General features: G+C 42.6%; 1 pseudogene; it reads right to left on the reverse strand.

Moving 5' to 3' along the window:
* Window positions 1–3,967: 3,967 nt before the first annotated feature.
* LOC111731385 lies at window positions 3,968–4,068 on the reverse strand (annotated as a pseudogene).
* Window positions 4,069–14,449: the final 10,381 nt, after the last annotated feature.

Here is a 14,449-nt window from a genome sequence, read left to right on the forward strand (position 1 = left end):
GAGGAGGAGAGGAAAGAATCAGTGATGACCTCCAACTTCTGTACCTGAGTGACTGGGAGCTAGGGCGTCCCTGTGACAGCAACAGGGAAGTTAGGAAGGGTACCTGGCTTAGAGAGAAAAAGACAGCGAGCTCCATTGTAGACAAGTTGGGTTTTCAGAGGTGGAGAGACATCCAGGGGAAGAAGCCAGCAGGTAGAAAGAAATCCTGGCCTGGGGCCTGGGGAAATGCTCAGCCTGAGATTCCACACATCTGGTTGTCGTATAAGAACAGAGAATGTTAATTTCTGTTCAACAAATGCGAATATACACTTTAATTACATGCTGTAGCTAATTAAGGGAGAAAATAGAAAGGCAGAAAAGGTAGAGGAAGAGAGGCTGCTGGATAGAAGTACAAGATTAAGATTACTAAGAGAAACAAAGAGAGACTGAGACACAGAGAGAAAGAATGCCAGGGATCCTGACACAGCCAAGGAAAAGTGATGCACAGAAGGGCATTCTGGGGAAGAAGAAATACAAATGTCAAGCAATGAACTTTCATCAGGCAGAGATAGAGTTTAATTGCATGGCAATAGCATCTTGTGAGTATTAGGACTTTGTCCTAATCAATACTAATGATTTTTTAAAAACTCTTGCATTTTTTGCCCCTATAGGCACAAAGGAGGCTAGTGCTTCTTGGCAATTACCCCCTAGCGCCCCACCCCGTCACCCCAAATGAAAGAAACAGCTATGACCTTACATACGCTGGCCAGGTTTCACCACTGAACTATGGCCTCGGGTCCATCTTAGATCTCAGATCAAGTCAGAAGTCCAGACCCCTAAACGTCATCCCAGCTATCTTGAGGACTCCTGGCTTCTTAATAAGGGCCATGCCTAGATTGGGATAGAATGTTCTTTACAGAGCTACGTCAGAGCTGGTTTACGTTTTGTGTGCGTCATTATATTTTGTGTGTGCCAAAGAAATAATAGCTGTACGGCTATCAAAGAGCCACTTACAATTTATTAGGAAGCAGAAAACTGACAAATTAGAGTGACTTAAAGCCTTAACAAGCAAATATGTATATATGAGAAAAATTAATACTCAGTGAAACGTACTGATCGAGAGAAGATGGATGACAGATGCACAGTAGAGAAGGGCTGGAATGGAATGGGATTAATTCGGTAGTACTTCTTAAGAACAAGAAAAGTCTAGAAATTAATTAGGAGATGAAGAGGTAGAAATTACACTGGAGGGCAGAAGGACTTTCCTCCCCAAGCACCCACAGTCTGAAAATCCGTTGTTCCCTGTGCCCAGGTGAGCTGGGTCCCGCTGCCTGTCCAAATCTCACACCCATGCATTTTCTCCCCATCCATGGCCCCTCTGCATGCCCTGGTTGGAAATGTGGCCTTTCCAGAGCCAAAAGCCAGAGCACAAGGCACCTATTCACCCCGCTGGGTTTGAAATTCTCCTCCGAAATTCCTTTAAATGCAAACGCCTTCTCCTTAGTACACTGTGCATCTTTTCAAATTTCAGACATAAACAGCGGCGTGGCCTCGCCTGGCAACCCCCTCTCACTCTCCTGATAAAAATAGAAAGGACTGAGGTGGGGAAAGCCGTAGGCACAGTGGGGGTTTTGTGGATCAGCTGTTTGGCATGGGTGTTTCTGACCCTTTCTGCCTATTTTGGGGAGGGGTGTCTTTCAGGGGAGCTTCGAGCTGGATTCTCAAGGGGATTTGTCATACCTGGCACCTTGGCCTCTTCCATTCTGGGCCCAAGACACATCTCTGTGGTTGTGTGTTTAACTCTGTGTCCCAGGGAGAAACACGTTTACCTGTGGTTATTGGCATGGGCGTAGGTGTCAACTCTGGTGGTTGTGGGGGATGGAAAAGTGGCGAGGAAGAAGCACGGGAAAGCAGTTCATCTGTAGAAGCCACCGGTGTGAAAACTTTTGCTGGACACCCAGGTGCACATGGTGGAGTCCTGGTGCGGCGTGAGTTTAAGTCAAGGCAGGCGCCATAACCCCATAAGCATGGGAAGAGCTTTTGGAGGCGACAAGGTGTTATTCATGCAGCATGTTCCTGCTGTCTGGGACAGGGGCGAGTGAGAAGTGCAGGGTGCACTGGCAAGTTCACCGAGCTAGGGCCTATGAAACCTGTTCTACCTCCAGCTGCACCATTTACCGCAATGTGACCTGGGGCCTCAGTTTCCTCCTCAGTAAAAAAGGAATTGCAATATCCCCAGAAAAAGACGTAAGATGGGATCCTGCTGCTGCTTTGCTTAAAACCGTTCAGCGGCTTCTGGTTACCCTTAAGACACCTGTGTCTCTCACCTCACCTCCTCATCTCCCCACACTCCCCCTTAGGCTTATTCTTTACATTCCAGTTCCATCTCGTCTCCATATTGTACTTTAAATATCAGAAAGGCCCTCCCTGACCACCCCAACTTCTCTGCCTCCCTCCGTCTATTACAGGACCTTGTTTCTCCCTTTCTCAGCCCAGACCACAGCGTGCTTGTATATATTCTGATCTGTTTACTCGTGTAGTGTCCACCTCCCTCTTTCACCAGACTGTGAGCTTCATGACGGTAGGGACACATGAGTGTCTAGTTTGCCCGTGATCTAGGCCTACTCTTCTGGCTGTTCCTCACCAGGGTACTTGGGACCCGGAGGCCCCATCTAAGCCACATTCTGAGTCCAAGCCTTTGACACCAGGTGGTACATTCAGTGTGTTTGCCAGGGAGAGTTCTTCTCTTCCTCTAGGATTGCGAGCTCCTCGGAAGGCCCCATTCCTTCCCTGTGGCTTTATTCCTTGTCTCCAGGGATCCGATCTTGGAGGCCGCTGAGCCTTCCAAACACTGGAGGCAGCACTGAAGTTGGTTGTGGCCCTGCAGACTGCAGACTTTCTATCTTGGGATCCCTCACGGGCTTACCTGCTCAGCTGGTTAATGGGGAGCTCTGCTCACTCCGTCAGATGATACAGGCAAAGAATGGATCATCCTTGCAAAAGCAAGGGAATGGGAGGCATACTTGGAGCACACAGGGTTCACCTTTCCCAGTTGTGGCTTGGGCCTGCTCCCGGAAGCCTGCCCTTCCTTAGTCAACAAAGGAGGGAGGCTTACCAGCTTACTGGGAAATGTGGAGGATAAGGGTTCAGAGATCCCAAGCTGCCTCTCTCAGGCAAGGCACACAGGATCAAATCCAGGGAGTTGCTCTGGGGCTAGAGTGAGAAGCTTCATATTACCTCAGTTTTGGTCCAGAGAGGCCCTGGCCTGGGGTCTACCACTGAGAATCTAGAAGTTGAAGAATGGAAGCCTAGGAAGAGCCAGTAATGGGGTATGGAAGAGGGGATTAGGAGCCAGGTCAGAGGAGAAGACCTAACCATCCACAGTGCCCCTCTGCTGTGCAGGGCAGGGCCCACCTGGAAAGCAGGTATAAAGGCTTCATGAAAAATTCGAGTTAGAGCAGATGTGGGAACAGAATGGGAGTGGAATGTACTCGTCTGTCCAATTTAATAAGAAACTATCAAATATCTTTCCCAAGTGGTTGCGCCGTTTTGAATTCCCATGAACAATGTATAGAAAGAAAGTTCCAGTAACTTCACATTGTCACCAAGACTTGATTTTTGTCAGTCACATATGTATGGTGTCATAAATTATATGCCCATATATTCAACTTTAATTGGAAAACATTTACTTGTGAAGAAATGTTTTTTTTTTTTCTCTACAGGAAAAGTAAAAATTCATGACACACGATGCCCAAAGATGATACTCTCATATTAGTTGGAGATTAGACAATACAATTGCTTTTATTTCTAGAAATATCTAAATGTGAACCAAATGATATTAGTGTAAAGTATAGGTATTTCATCAGGCATAAAGTTGTAGACTTATTGAAATCTTCAATTTTTATTTTCTTAACTTTCAAGTGTTAAAAACCAAACATAATTCTCAAGTGTTATTTCATAATTCCTACCAGCCTAAGTCTTGTCATTAAAAAATATGGAATGCTTTATGAAGTCACATGTCATGCTTGCACAGGGGCCATGCCAATTTCTGTATCATTCCAGTGTTAGTGTAGGTGCCCTGTCAGTCTTTTAAATTCGAGTTATTTAAGTGACTGTATAGAGGTGCATTCCTGTGGTTTAATTTGCCTTTCCCTAATGACTACAATGTTGAGCATGTTTTTGGTGTGCATATGGGCCATTTGCATACCATCTTTTTTGTCCGGTGTGTGTGCAGTGGGTGTTGTTTAACTTCTTATTGAGCTTTAAGAGTTCTTTATATATTCTGGGTATAAGTCCTTTGTTGAATGTAATTATTGCAGATATTTTTTCCCCAGTCTGTGGCTTTCCTTTTGCATTTCTTTAACAATGAATTTCAAAGAGCAGACGTCTTCAATTTTGTCAGAGTCCAGATTTCCAATTTTCTTCGTGTGTGTGTGTGTGTGTGTGTGTGTGTGTGTGTGTGTGTGTGTCCTACCTAAGAAATCTTTGCCTATCAATGTCACAAAGATTTTCTTCTGGAAGTTTTATAATTTTAACTTTTATGTTTTGGCCTTGATACATCTTGAATTATTTTTTGTGTGTCGTATGAGATAAGAGTTAAGGTTAATTTATTTTGATTATAGACCTTTAGCTTTCAAGCACCGTTTATTGAAAAGATAAGTCCTTCCCCATTGAAAATCAACATGTATGTTGTTTATCCACTTATCTGTGGATGGATCATGCTTTTAGATGCCACTGGATGATATTACTTCTTCGATTTCTTTTCCTAAATGGTCTGTGTCTCCAAATCTTCATTTTTACCAAGAACCTCTGGTGATTCTTATACCAGTTAAAGTATGAGACCCTTCGGTTGTAGGGTGATGGTTCCTAATCAGGAATATGTGTTATAATCACCCAGCACCAGAGTCCCACCTCCAAAGGGCCTGATTTAGCAGGTAAGCCACCTCCCCTCCCCACTTAAACAACAACAACAACAAAAAAACTTCCTCTTCCTCAGACCAAAAGCTGGTGATTCTTTGCTTAAGAACATGGACACATCCCCTCTTTTCCATTCATGTATTCATTAGGTTCATAATGACGGACTCTTCTGCTGGGCTCTGAGGTGCCACAGTGAGCAAGGTTTGTTAGAGGCAGACAGACATACCCAAACAGGCCAGTGCAGCCCATGTGTGGGGTGCAGATGGGGGTTGACAGAGCCTTGTGGGAAGAGTGGGTAAAGCTGGTGGTCCTGGGTGCCACTGTGGATGCTGAAGTTTGGGGACTCAAGGGGCCTCTCTGTCCTACAGTGACCCCTGTGCTGGTTAGAGTCAGAGCATGAGGCTCCTTCTTGAGGTTAAGACTGCATGTCACATTCCCTATGGACGTGGGCTTTCAGGCTGTCTTGGGACGGCCACATCACGCTGTCTCCAAACGCTCTGTCCCTAGTGGAAAGTTTTAATCTCTGGAGGTGCAGTGGGAAAGTTGCTCTGTTGACTCTGTTGGAGCTCTGTGACCGCTGAGCTGTCCACCTAACTTGGTCTCAGTCCATCCTTCCCTGTTTGTTTGCCGTCTGGGTTACTTGTCCTCCTCGTAGGATTCACTGTCCTTCATGCCCAATTTCACACCACACCTGAAGCCATTGGTCTTTCTTCTCTGCCCTCCTCCACCTGATCACTGTTTTTGGGACCATCGTCCAGCTCAATTGCACAAAATGTGCAAACCCCACTACATAGGCAGGGCACCCAGGCTGCAGAGGCATTAACCAAGCTCAGCTTTACATGGCTTTCCTTCTGGCCTGGGCTAGAGCCTTGCAATTCTGCAAGGAGAGGGAATCCTGTTTGTTATTCTCTCAAAAAGCCCAGAAACCTCTGCAATAGGCTGTTGCTTTGGAGGTGGATGTAGCCTGGGTGTTGGTGGAGGCAGCTGCTCTAGCTTAGAAATTGATGTGAAGCTGTGATTCTCAGCCCTGGCTGCCCGTATCACCTGGAGAACCTGGAAAGCTCCTGATACCCAGGCTGTATCCAGACCAATTCAACCAGCATCTCTGGAGGTGGGACCTAGGCCGCAGAATTTTTGAAGTTCCCCAGGTGATTCTAACATACTAGTTAGTGTGAGAGCAGCCGCTCTAAAGAGACCAACGTCAGTCAGTGAGACAAGATGAGGCAATGTGTGAGGGTCTGAAACCAACCCGATTTGCCTCACTGCATGGCACATTCCACTGTCTGTTTTGGATGCAAAATACACTCTTTCAGACTGGGGGAACAGGGTGCGGAGGGCAGCAGATTTGTTTGGCTGTGTTTTCAGTCACCAGCACGCTGCCATGATATCTTGAATTGGTGATGACTGGCAGGACAGGGTAGTATGCTGGATTGAGACTCAGGAGAACTGATTCTCTCCTAAGCTGGTGACACCACTCTCTAGCTTCTCCTGTGCCCGCCTCACCTACTCATGCTCTGAATCTCACCTTGGGCTTGTCTGTCATCCCTACACATCCCCCAATCAAGCATCCTGCTTTCCGACCTCAGCGCCCTTTCCTCCCGTCCACCTTTGGCCCCCATCTCTGCTCCCGTATTGGGATCTCCGCCTTTCCCTGGCCTTCAGCCTTCTCCTTTCCTCTTATTCAGCCTATCTCTTCTGCAACACTCTTGCCATCCCACTGAACTCCTGCACTCCTCCCGTGTTTCATAGAGAAAATTGAAGCTGTAGATGGAAATTCCGCAACTTCCACCCCTCAGCGTCCTCACTCATCCTCTCCTTGACCTTCCCATTGCCATAGAGCCACCTCCCGCCCCTTCTCTACACCTGGCGCACACATGCCCCCCCACCCCTGCCCCATATCTTCTCACGGCCTCACACCGACGATCCCTTCTCTCTTTTGTATAATCTACCCCTGGCTTTCACCTCCATCATTCTCTTGAAACAACTCTGGCAGATGTTACCTGTACCTCCTTGCTACCTAATCTGATGAATTTTTCGCCCTCGGTTTGACTGCCCTCCTGACCTCAGCAGCATTAGCACCACTGAGCACTTCCTTCTTCAGATGCTCCCCTCCGTTGACTCTCTCCTGCTTACCTTCTCCCTCTCTGCTCACTCCTACTCAGTCTCCTTTGTAGACTCATTCTTTGCTCACAAGCCATTAACTGGAGACATTCCCCAAGCTAGGGATTCAAAAAAAAGTTCTTCAGTGCTTTGACTATTTCAGTACTACCTGTGTTTGTTGCCAAGCATTCACATAAAAGATCTTCAATGATTAGTTAGTGTGATTCTGGACAAATACAAGCAACACAGCCAATCCAGCCATGCCTGTGCAGTCCTCCGTTTGTAAGCCGAAGTATAATTTTGCCAAGATCAACTTAGTTTTCATATTTGAAGTTAGATTTTTAATTTGATAAGTGGCTGTTATCAGACAGTGTTGTCATTTCTTTTACAGAGTGCTTATTCAGCAGCGTCAACTGTGACAGACTTTATTAGTCTTACAATTAATGCAATTCGATGACTTTGTCAGATGCTTCTGTGGCTTTTTCACTTCTAGTTGGAAGAGCTATAACAAATAGTTTTCTCTTTTTAAGAGCTCATAATATCATTTACAATATTTAATTCCTTTTTCTTTTAAACTCTGGTCTTAAAATGATACCACAACTTAAATGACGCCATCAGGGCTGGGCAGGGCGAGACAGCAAGTACCTAGGGCACAGGATTTCAGGAGGCACTCACTCTGCCCCCCTGAGTGAACACTGCTTTAAATTTGTACCCCGAGTGCCTCACTTGCCTTCTCCAAGTCCTGTCCATGGGCACCATAACATGATTCAGAAATGTTTTGTTGCATAAGACACAAAAAAGTAAATAGTTAATTTCTATAAAGCTGAAGGAAAGATTGCTTTCATCATATTTTTGCTTCTTATTTAGAGTTTCTCCCAGTTTCTTTGAGGTATATTTCTCCTTTCCATGAGTCAGCAAACTTTCCGACATACTGCTTTCATCTTTTTAATTTTTAGATTTAGGCAGTAGTGTGGTGGGCTAAGAAAGAGTTTTTTAAGCACCTCCTTTTAAGCTAATGATTCATTCTTGAATGTAAGAAAATATATATTATAAATAAAATGTCTTTTATTTCAGAATAAAATATTAAGTTCTAAAATGATAGCTGTAGATGAAAAAGTTTTTGAACATTTAACAAATAGTATTTCGAGACAAGACAGGTTGTACTTCCCTGTGTTTCTGTGTAAGTGCAAGAGAAACCTTGGGATTTCAAGATAATTCATTGGATGATAATGAGGTTATAGATTATAGCAAACATAACTAAAGATAGTCAAGAAGAACACACTAGAACAAATTGAGTTAATCTCTGAAAATGTGTATATTTATGCCCTGAGTTTACTTTCCTTAGAAATTCTAGAAAACACAGGAGTACTCAAGTATACATTCTATGAGCTGCCAGGGCAATGACATTACATATCGTGCAGCCTCTAGAAAATTCTATCGTATACTCATGAGAGAATGAACATGCACGGGGCAAATGAAGTCTTGTTATTCATATTAAAATAGTTTCGATGTTATAGATCTATTTCAAGGGGTCCTGGTATCACACTTTGTGAACCACTGGTCTAAGACCATGTTAGGCCCCTTGCCAGTAATTGGTTTATGTATAGTTATGTGACACAATTCTGGCCAGTGAGGTGAGAATTCTGCTGGGTGGTTTCTGGAAAGGTCTCCTAGTCCTTAAGAGAGAAATACAAGAGATAATGTCTTCCATTGGACATTATTGGGATTGTATGTAATGCCTGTAACTGTTACAGCCATCTCAAGCCCTTGGAGGACACTTGATCCCTGGCTTCTTTCCACGCTCCACACCCAATGTGTTTGCAAATCTCATTAGTTTTACTGTTAAAATATATCCAGCATCTGACCTTATTCTATCACCTCCACCCTATCCAAACCAACATCCTTTGTCACTTGGATTATTGAAATAGTTTCCTAATTTTTCTATTTCCCCTTGATCTGTGTATTATCCACAGGGCAGGTTAAACAAACAAACCCAGGTCATATCACTCTTCTGTCCCTTTTGACAGCTTTTCCTTTCTCAGGGTGAAGGCTCAAGTCTTTATTATTACCCAAAGGACCTACCTGATCAGGCTCCCAGCTACTTCTTCCTGATATTCAGTCCCTTTCTCACTCATTCCATCTTCTTTGGTCTCCTGTTCCTCAAACAAGCCACACATTCTCCTGTCCCAAGGTCTTTGCCTTTGGGTTTCTCTCTGCGTGTAATTTTCTTCTTGTAGATATCTACATGGTTTCTCTCTGCCTGTAATTTTCTTCTTCATGTAGATATCTACATGGCTTACTCCCTTAGTTCTTTTAAGTCTTTGCTCAGATATGTTTTTCCCCCAACCTTCAGCCCCATCTGGGCCCCCCTGCCCCTTTATCCGGCTTTATTTTCCTCCATGGCACTTCTGTCTCTGAACTATTATATAGTAACATGTTTATTGCCTATCTCCCCCCACCATAATGCAAATTCCATGAGGGCTTTTACTTTCTTCAGCACTATAACTTCATCAGCTGGAAAAGTGCTTGGCATTTAGTTGAGTTCATTAAATAAAAATTCTGGAAAGAGAGAAAAAAGTATATGGAAAAGAGGAAATAGTGACTAAGAATTTCATAGAATTAAGAAATAAGGAACTTGGATTTCAAAAGTTCATAGGGAACCGAGTGGGGATTGATCCAAACAAATACTCAAGCTAGACACTTTAGAGACAAGTTTCAGAACACAGGAGAAAATTCTAAGTGTTTACAGAAAGATAAAGCAGATCATGTACAAGTACAAGAATTACGTTGACATCGTAACAGGAGGAAGCAATGGGGCATGGGAAATAATGACTTGTAAATAACTTAATAAAAGTTGTCATTCTCTAGAAAAGAAATTTTAAATAAAGGAAGAAAACTTGTTCATAACAATCAAGAACCAATTCTAGATGATACCAGTATGGCAAGTAGGGATGGTGTTGGGAAACAGAGATCAAAAAGAGGTGAGTGAGTGCAAAGGTTCAAGAAATTAATAATGAAAAATAAACGCAAGTATGATTCTGAAAAAGTTAGGTAAAACAACTAGAACAATAAAAATAGAACATACAACTTTGATTCCAGCAGAAGAAAATCTGATTCATGCAATAGATAGTAGGAAAGAGAGAGAAAATAGATATGATAAATACAATAAACATAAAATAAGATGGTCAATCCAGTAAACACAAAATAAAGTGGCTGAAATAAGTTCTAATAGACCAGTAATTAAAATAAATGTAAATGAGTGAAACTTATTGGTCAGATTGGATTATAAACACAACAAAAACAAAACAAAATCAAGCAACATTTTGTCTTCTAGAGACTATGGCAGATACTGATGTTAGTCTCAGCTTCTTTTTCCTTGATACTTTTCCCTATAGAAATTGAAACATTAAATTGTTATTTTCTTAGTCTCTGTTACAAGTGAGGCGACCTTGAGACCAGTTCTTTTTCAGGAGACAGAGTGGAAGTCAGATGGACCAAGTTGACACAAAATATTAGAAACCTTGCACAGACCAATAAACATTTTAAAAAATTAGAATAGTAATCAAAGACTCCCCTACATGAAAAAGCCGTAAGACCAAATGATTATACTAAACTTTTAGGGACAGATAATTCTTACGTTCTACAAATTTTTGAGAAAATAGAAATGAAATGAATACAGTGATTTCTCAAGGCTAGCATAATCATGATTCCAAGATTCCAAAACTGATAAAGGACATCACAGAAAAGAAAGTTGTAGATCTGTTTCATTTATATACAATAGCTGTGAAAATCCTGACATTAATTTAATCCAAATATGTATTAAAAAAATAATAAAACATCACAATTAAGTAGAGTTTATCCCAGGAAAGCAAGAATGATTCAACATCAGAAAACTAAAGTTAATGTAATTCACCATATTAATGGACTAAAGGAGAAAAAGTACACTAGAGACAAAGAAGCAATTCTATGTGTTCGATAGATGTGTAGATGGTTTTGATAAAGAGCAGACACATTTGTGATTTTTAAAATTCTTAGAAAATTAAGAATGGACAGAAACTCCCTTGATAAAAGTTATCTACCAAAAATCTCATACCTAAAGAAAAACTTTAGAGGCATTCCTTTCAATATTAGGAATTAGAGATGTGCATAACAAGTGAGGAGTTGTCAATGCAATAAGACAGAAAAATAATGGGCAGAAAAATTAAGAGAGAGAAATGTATATAATAAATTTGGTAAACGCAAAATAAGGTGGTAAATATAATAAACCACCTTACAAATTGGTTTGTAAGAGACTTTAACAAATTTACTAGATTCAAGATCAACTTGAAAAAAAATCTGTAACATTTCTGTACTCCAGGAAAAACCAACCAGAAATTAAGATAACATTTGCAATAGTAACAAAAATTTTAATGAAAAAAAAAATGCTTGAGATGTTTATGAATAAAGATTTTAAAATGAAATTAAAGTCTTAAATGAATACACGAATAAATAAAGAGATTGACCTATGCTCTCCGCTAGCCACACATGAACAGTTGCACTATGCCTAGTTCAAATTGAAATGTGGTATAAATATAAAATAAACACTGGATTTTGAAGATTTAATATAACAAAGAATGTAGAGGATTTCATTAATTTTTTTATATCGATCACATATTAAAATGATATTTTGGGTATATTGGGTTAAATGAAAGAACCATTAAAATTGCTTTCCCCTATTTTTACTTTTTAAAAAAATGTTGCTACTAAAAATTTTAAATTACATATGTGACTTGCTTTGTATTTCTGTTACACAGTGGCAGACCACAATTTTCGATGGGGTAACTTAACACTGTAATGATATAAATTGTCCTTTAATTAATCTATATCCAGTGAGATTTCAGTCACAATTCTAGCAGAGGTTGTGTGTGAGTGTGTGTGTGTGTGTGTGTGTGTGTGTGTGTGTGTGTGTGTAAGTGTATGTTTGTGTGAAACTTAGAAAAGAAAGTCTATCAGGTGGGCAGCTTACAGAAGGTCAAATCCGAATGGCTAAGAACTTTTAGAAGAGATACTTTACCTCAAGAACTCTAAGAAAACTAATGAAACAAAAGAGTAATACCACTTTCTATTCAAATATTGGCAATCATTAGAAAGTTGGGTAATGTCAAGTGAAAGGAGTCGCATACCCTATTGGTGAAAGTGTAAACTGGAAACCAGTCAGCAGTACTTAGTGAAACCAAGTGAGTGTGTAGCTCGCAAGTCAGCCGTCCAAATCCTGGACATATAAGCCCAAGAATTTCCCGCAAAGACCCATAAAGGGACATGAACATGGATGTTCATCGTTACATTATTTGCAGTAGCAAGGAGTTGGAGACAACCAGGTATCCATTACCAGGCACATGGACCAATGTCATGGGGGTTTGTCTGGGACAATTATGCAGTGGTCCTATGTAGAAGGTCCATATAGCAATATGGATGCATCTTCCAAACACGGGACCAACATGAAAAAATTAGAAACAGAGTGAACCGTGCACAGTACCACTTACACAAATTAAAATCACGCATACTTACCAGCAATACCTTTTCAAAAGCACAGATATATATAGAAGAATGCATGTCAAACAAATCTGAATGCATTCGTCAATGGGGAAGGAATGGGAAGTAGAGGAAGAAAAGGAATCAAGAGAAGGTGGCAGTGTATGAAAAATGATGTATATAATCTCTACTTTTGAGTACTTGAAATCATAGAATAGAATAGAATAGAATAGAATAGAATAGAATAGAATAGAATAGAATGATAAAAATTTCACCATGGTGAAAACTCATTTGACTGGATCAGGAGAATAGTTCCTTGTCTTCCGGGGAGACTCTTGAGCACCCCACTTTTTTTAAGGAGGCATTTTCATGTGACCTCACAGTACACCAGGCCTGTGTGAGACTCTTGCAAGCCTGCGTGCAGAGTGCAGGACAGACTGAAACCCACTCCTTCCCCCGAGGGGGTGGACCGCTTCCCTGGTCAGGCCTGGGAGGCACCTTGGCCGGGCGGGCAGCTTGCGAAACACAGCGGGGTCTCTGTGCAGGCCTGAGGTAACCCAACAGGAGTGAGGCCGCTCCTCCTGGGCTGGGGAGAATGGGCTTCTCTGTGTGTGCTTGTTTGCTTTGGTTCTAAGCTAAAAAAAAAATGATTTCACACATAATTAGGGCTGTGGCAGTGAGATTGTGTTCGAGGTGCTTTTACTGGAAATATCAAGAGGAGGGACAAGGGAGGGCTGTGTTCCTCTTCCAGCCGGGGCTGGAAGAAGGAGGAGGAGCCGAGTGGCTCCATGGATGGGACAACAGGCAGTGTTCAGGGCAGAGAAGCAGCTTTCACAGAGGCAGGCCCCGCCGTGAGGGGCTGAGGTTGGCTGTGGAGGTGGGCACTGTGTGGGGTGTGTGGTGTGTGCCTTCGGGGGTGGGGAGTGGAGAGGAGGAGGAGGGCTGCTACCCACTCCTGCCTCTCCTTCCCCTTCCCTATCTCTCCAGCTGCCTGTGAAGAAGGACAGGTGTCCTCAGGGAAAGAAGAGGTGGGGGGAGCAGGTAAAGCATGGAGAAGGAGGCAGGGGTGAGAGGTGCAGGCCACAGCAGAGGCTGAAGGGTTGGAGGAGATGTGGCAGGAGAGAGCCACTGCACACTTTTACCCGAATCTGCACTTAGCTGGCCTGTGGGAGCAGCCTGGCACCGTGGAACCAGCTGTAAGCCAGGTGTCAGGTGACCTTGGTTCTAGTCCTAACCCTGGATGTATCTGGACAGGTCTCTGAGCCTTTCTGGGCCTCAGATGGTTTCTCCATGAGACTAGGGCTAGAATATCAGCCTTTTGCAGAACGACAGCCCATGGGGGGAAAAGTTTTGGTAACACCAAATACCATATCTTCCCCTTAGAGAGTCACAGTGTGCATTGCATACGAAAGGCTGCGAAGAGTCCTACAGTAAAATAAAAGCCTGTTTTACTTGGAATTTGTGTAATGAAGTACTTTCCTAAACATTTAATTACAGAAACAACCTCCCTTTTTGCATAATATCTATTAACATCTTGTGTGTTCCAGTTACTATTGCTGCATAATAAACCATCCCAAAACTTAGTGGCATAAAAAACAACCATTTTATTCTGCTCATAGATTCTGTGGGTCAGAAATTCAAACAGGACACAGGCGAATGCTGTTTGGGTCCTCATCTGAAAAGACTTGAAGGCTGGGGGAGACTCTATGGCCAGAGGCCATCTTCACACATGTGCCTGGCAGTTGTTGCTGGCTGTGGTTGAGAACTTAGCTGGGGTGTGAGCTGGAACACCTCCATGTGGCCTGTCCCTGTGCCTTGGATTTAGCACCCTCTGGGTAGTTGGACTTCTTATGTGGTGGCTAAGGACTCTATTATAGGCAAGGATTCCAGGAGACCCAGGCAGAAGCTGTATGCCTTTCTGACTTAGTTAGCTTTGAGTGTC

The sequence above is a fragment of the Pteropus vampyrus genome, unplaced genomic scaffold (assembly GCF_000151845.1).
Source record: "Pteropus vampyrus isolate Shadow unplaced genomic scaffold, Pvam_2.0 Scaffold368, whole genome shotgun sequence".
NCBI classification, from domain to species: Eukaryota; Metazoa; Chordata; class Mammalia; order Chiroptera; family Pteropodidae; genus Pteropus; species Pteropus vampyrus.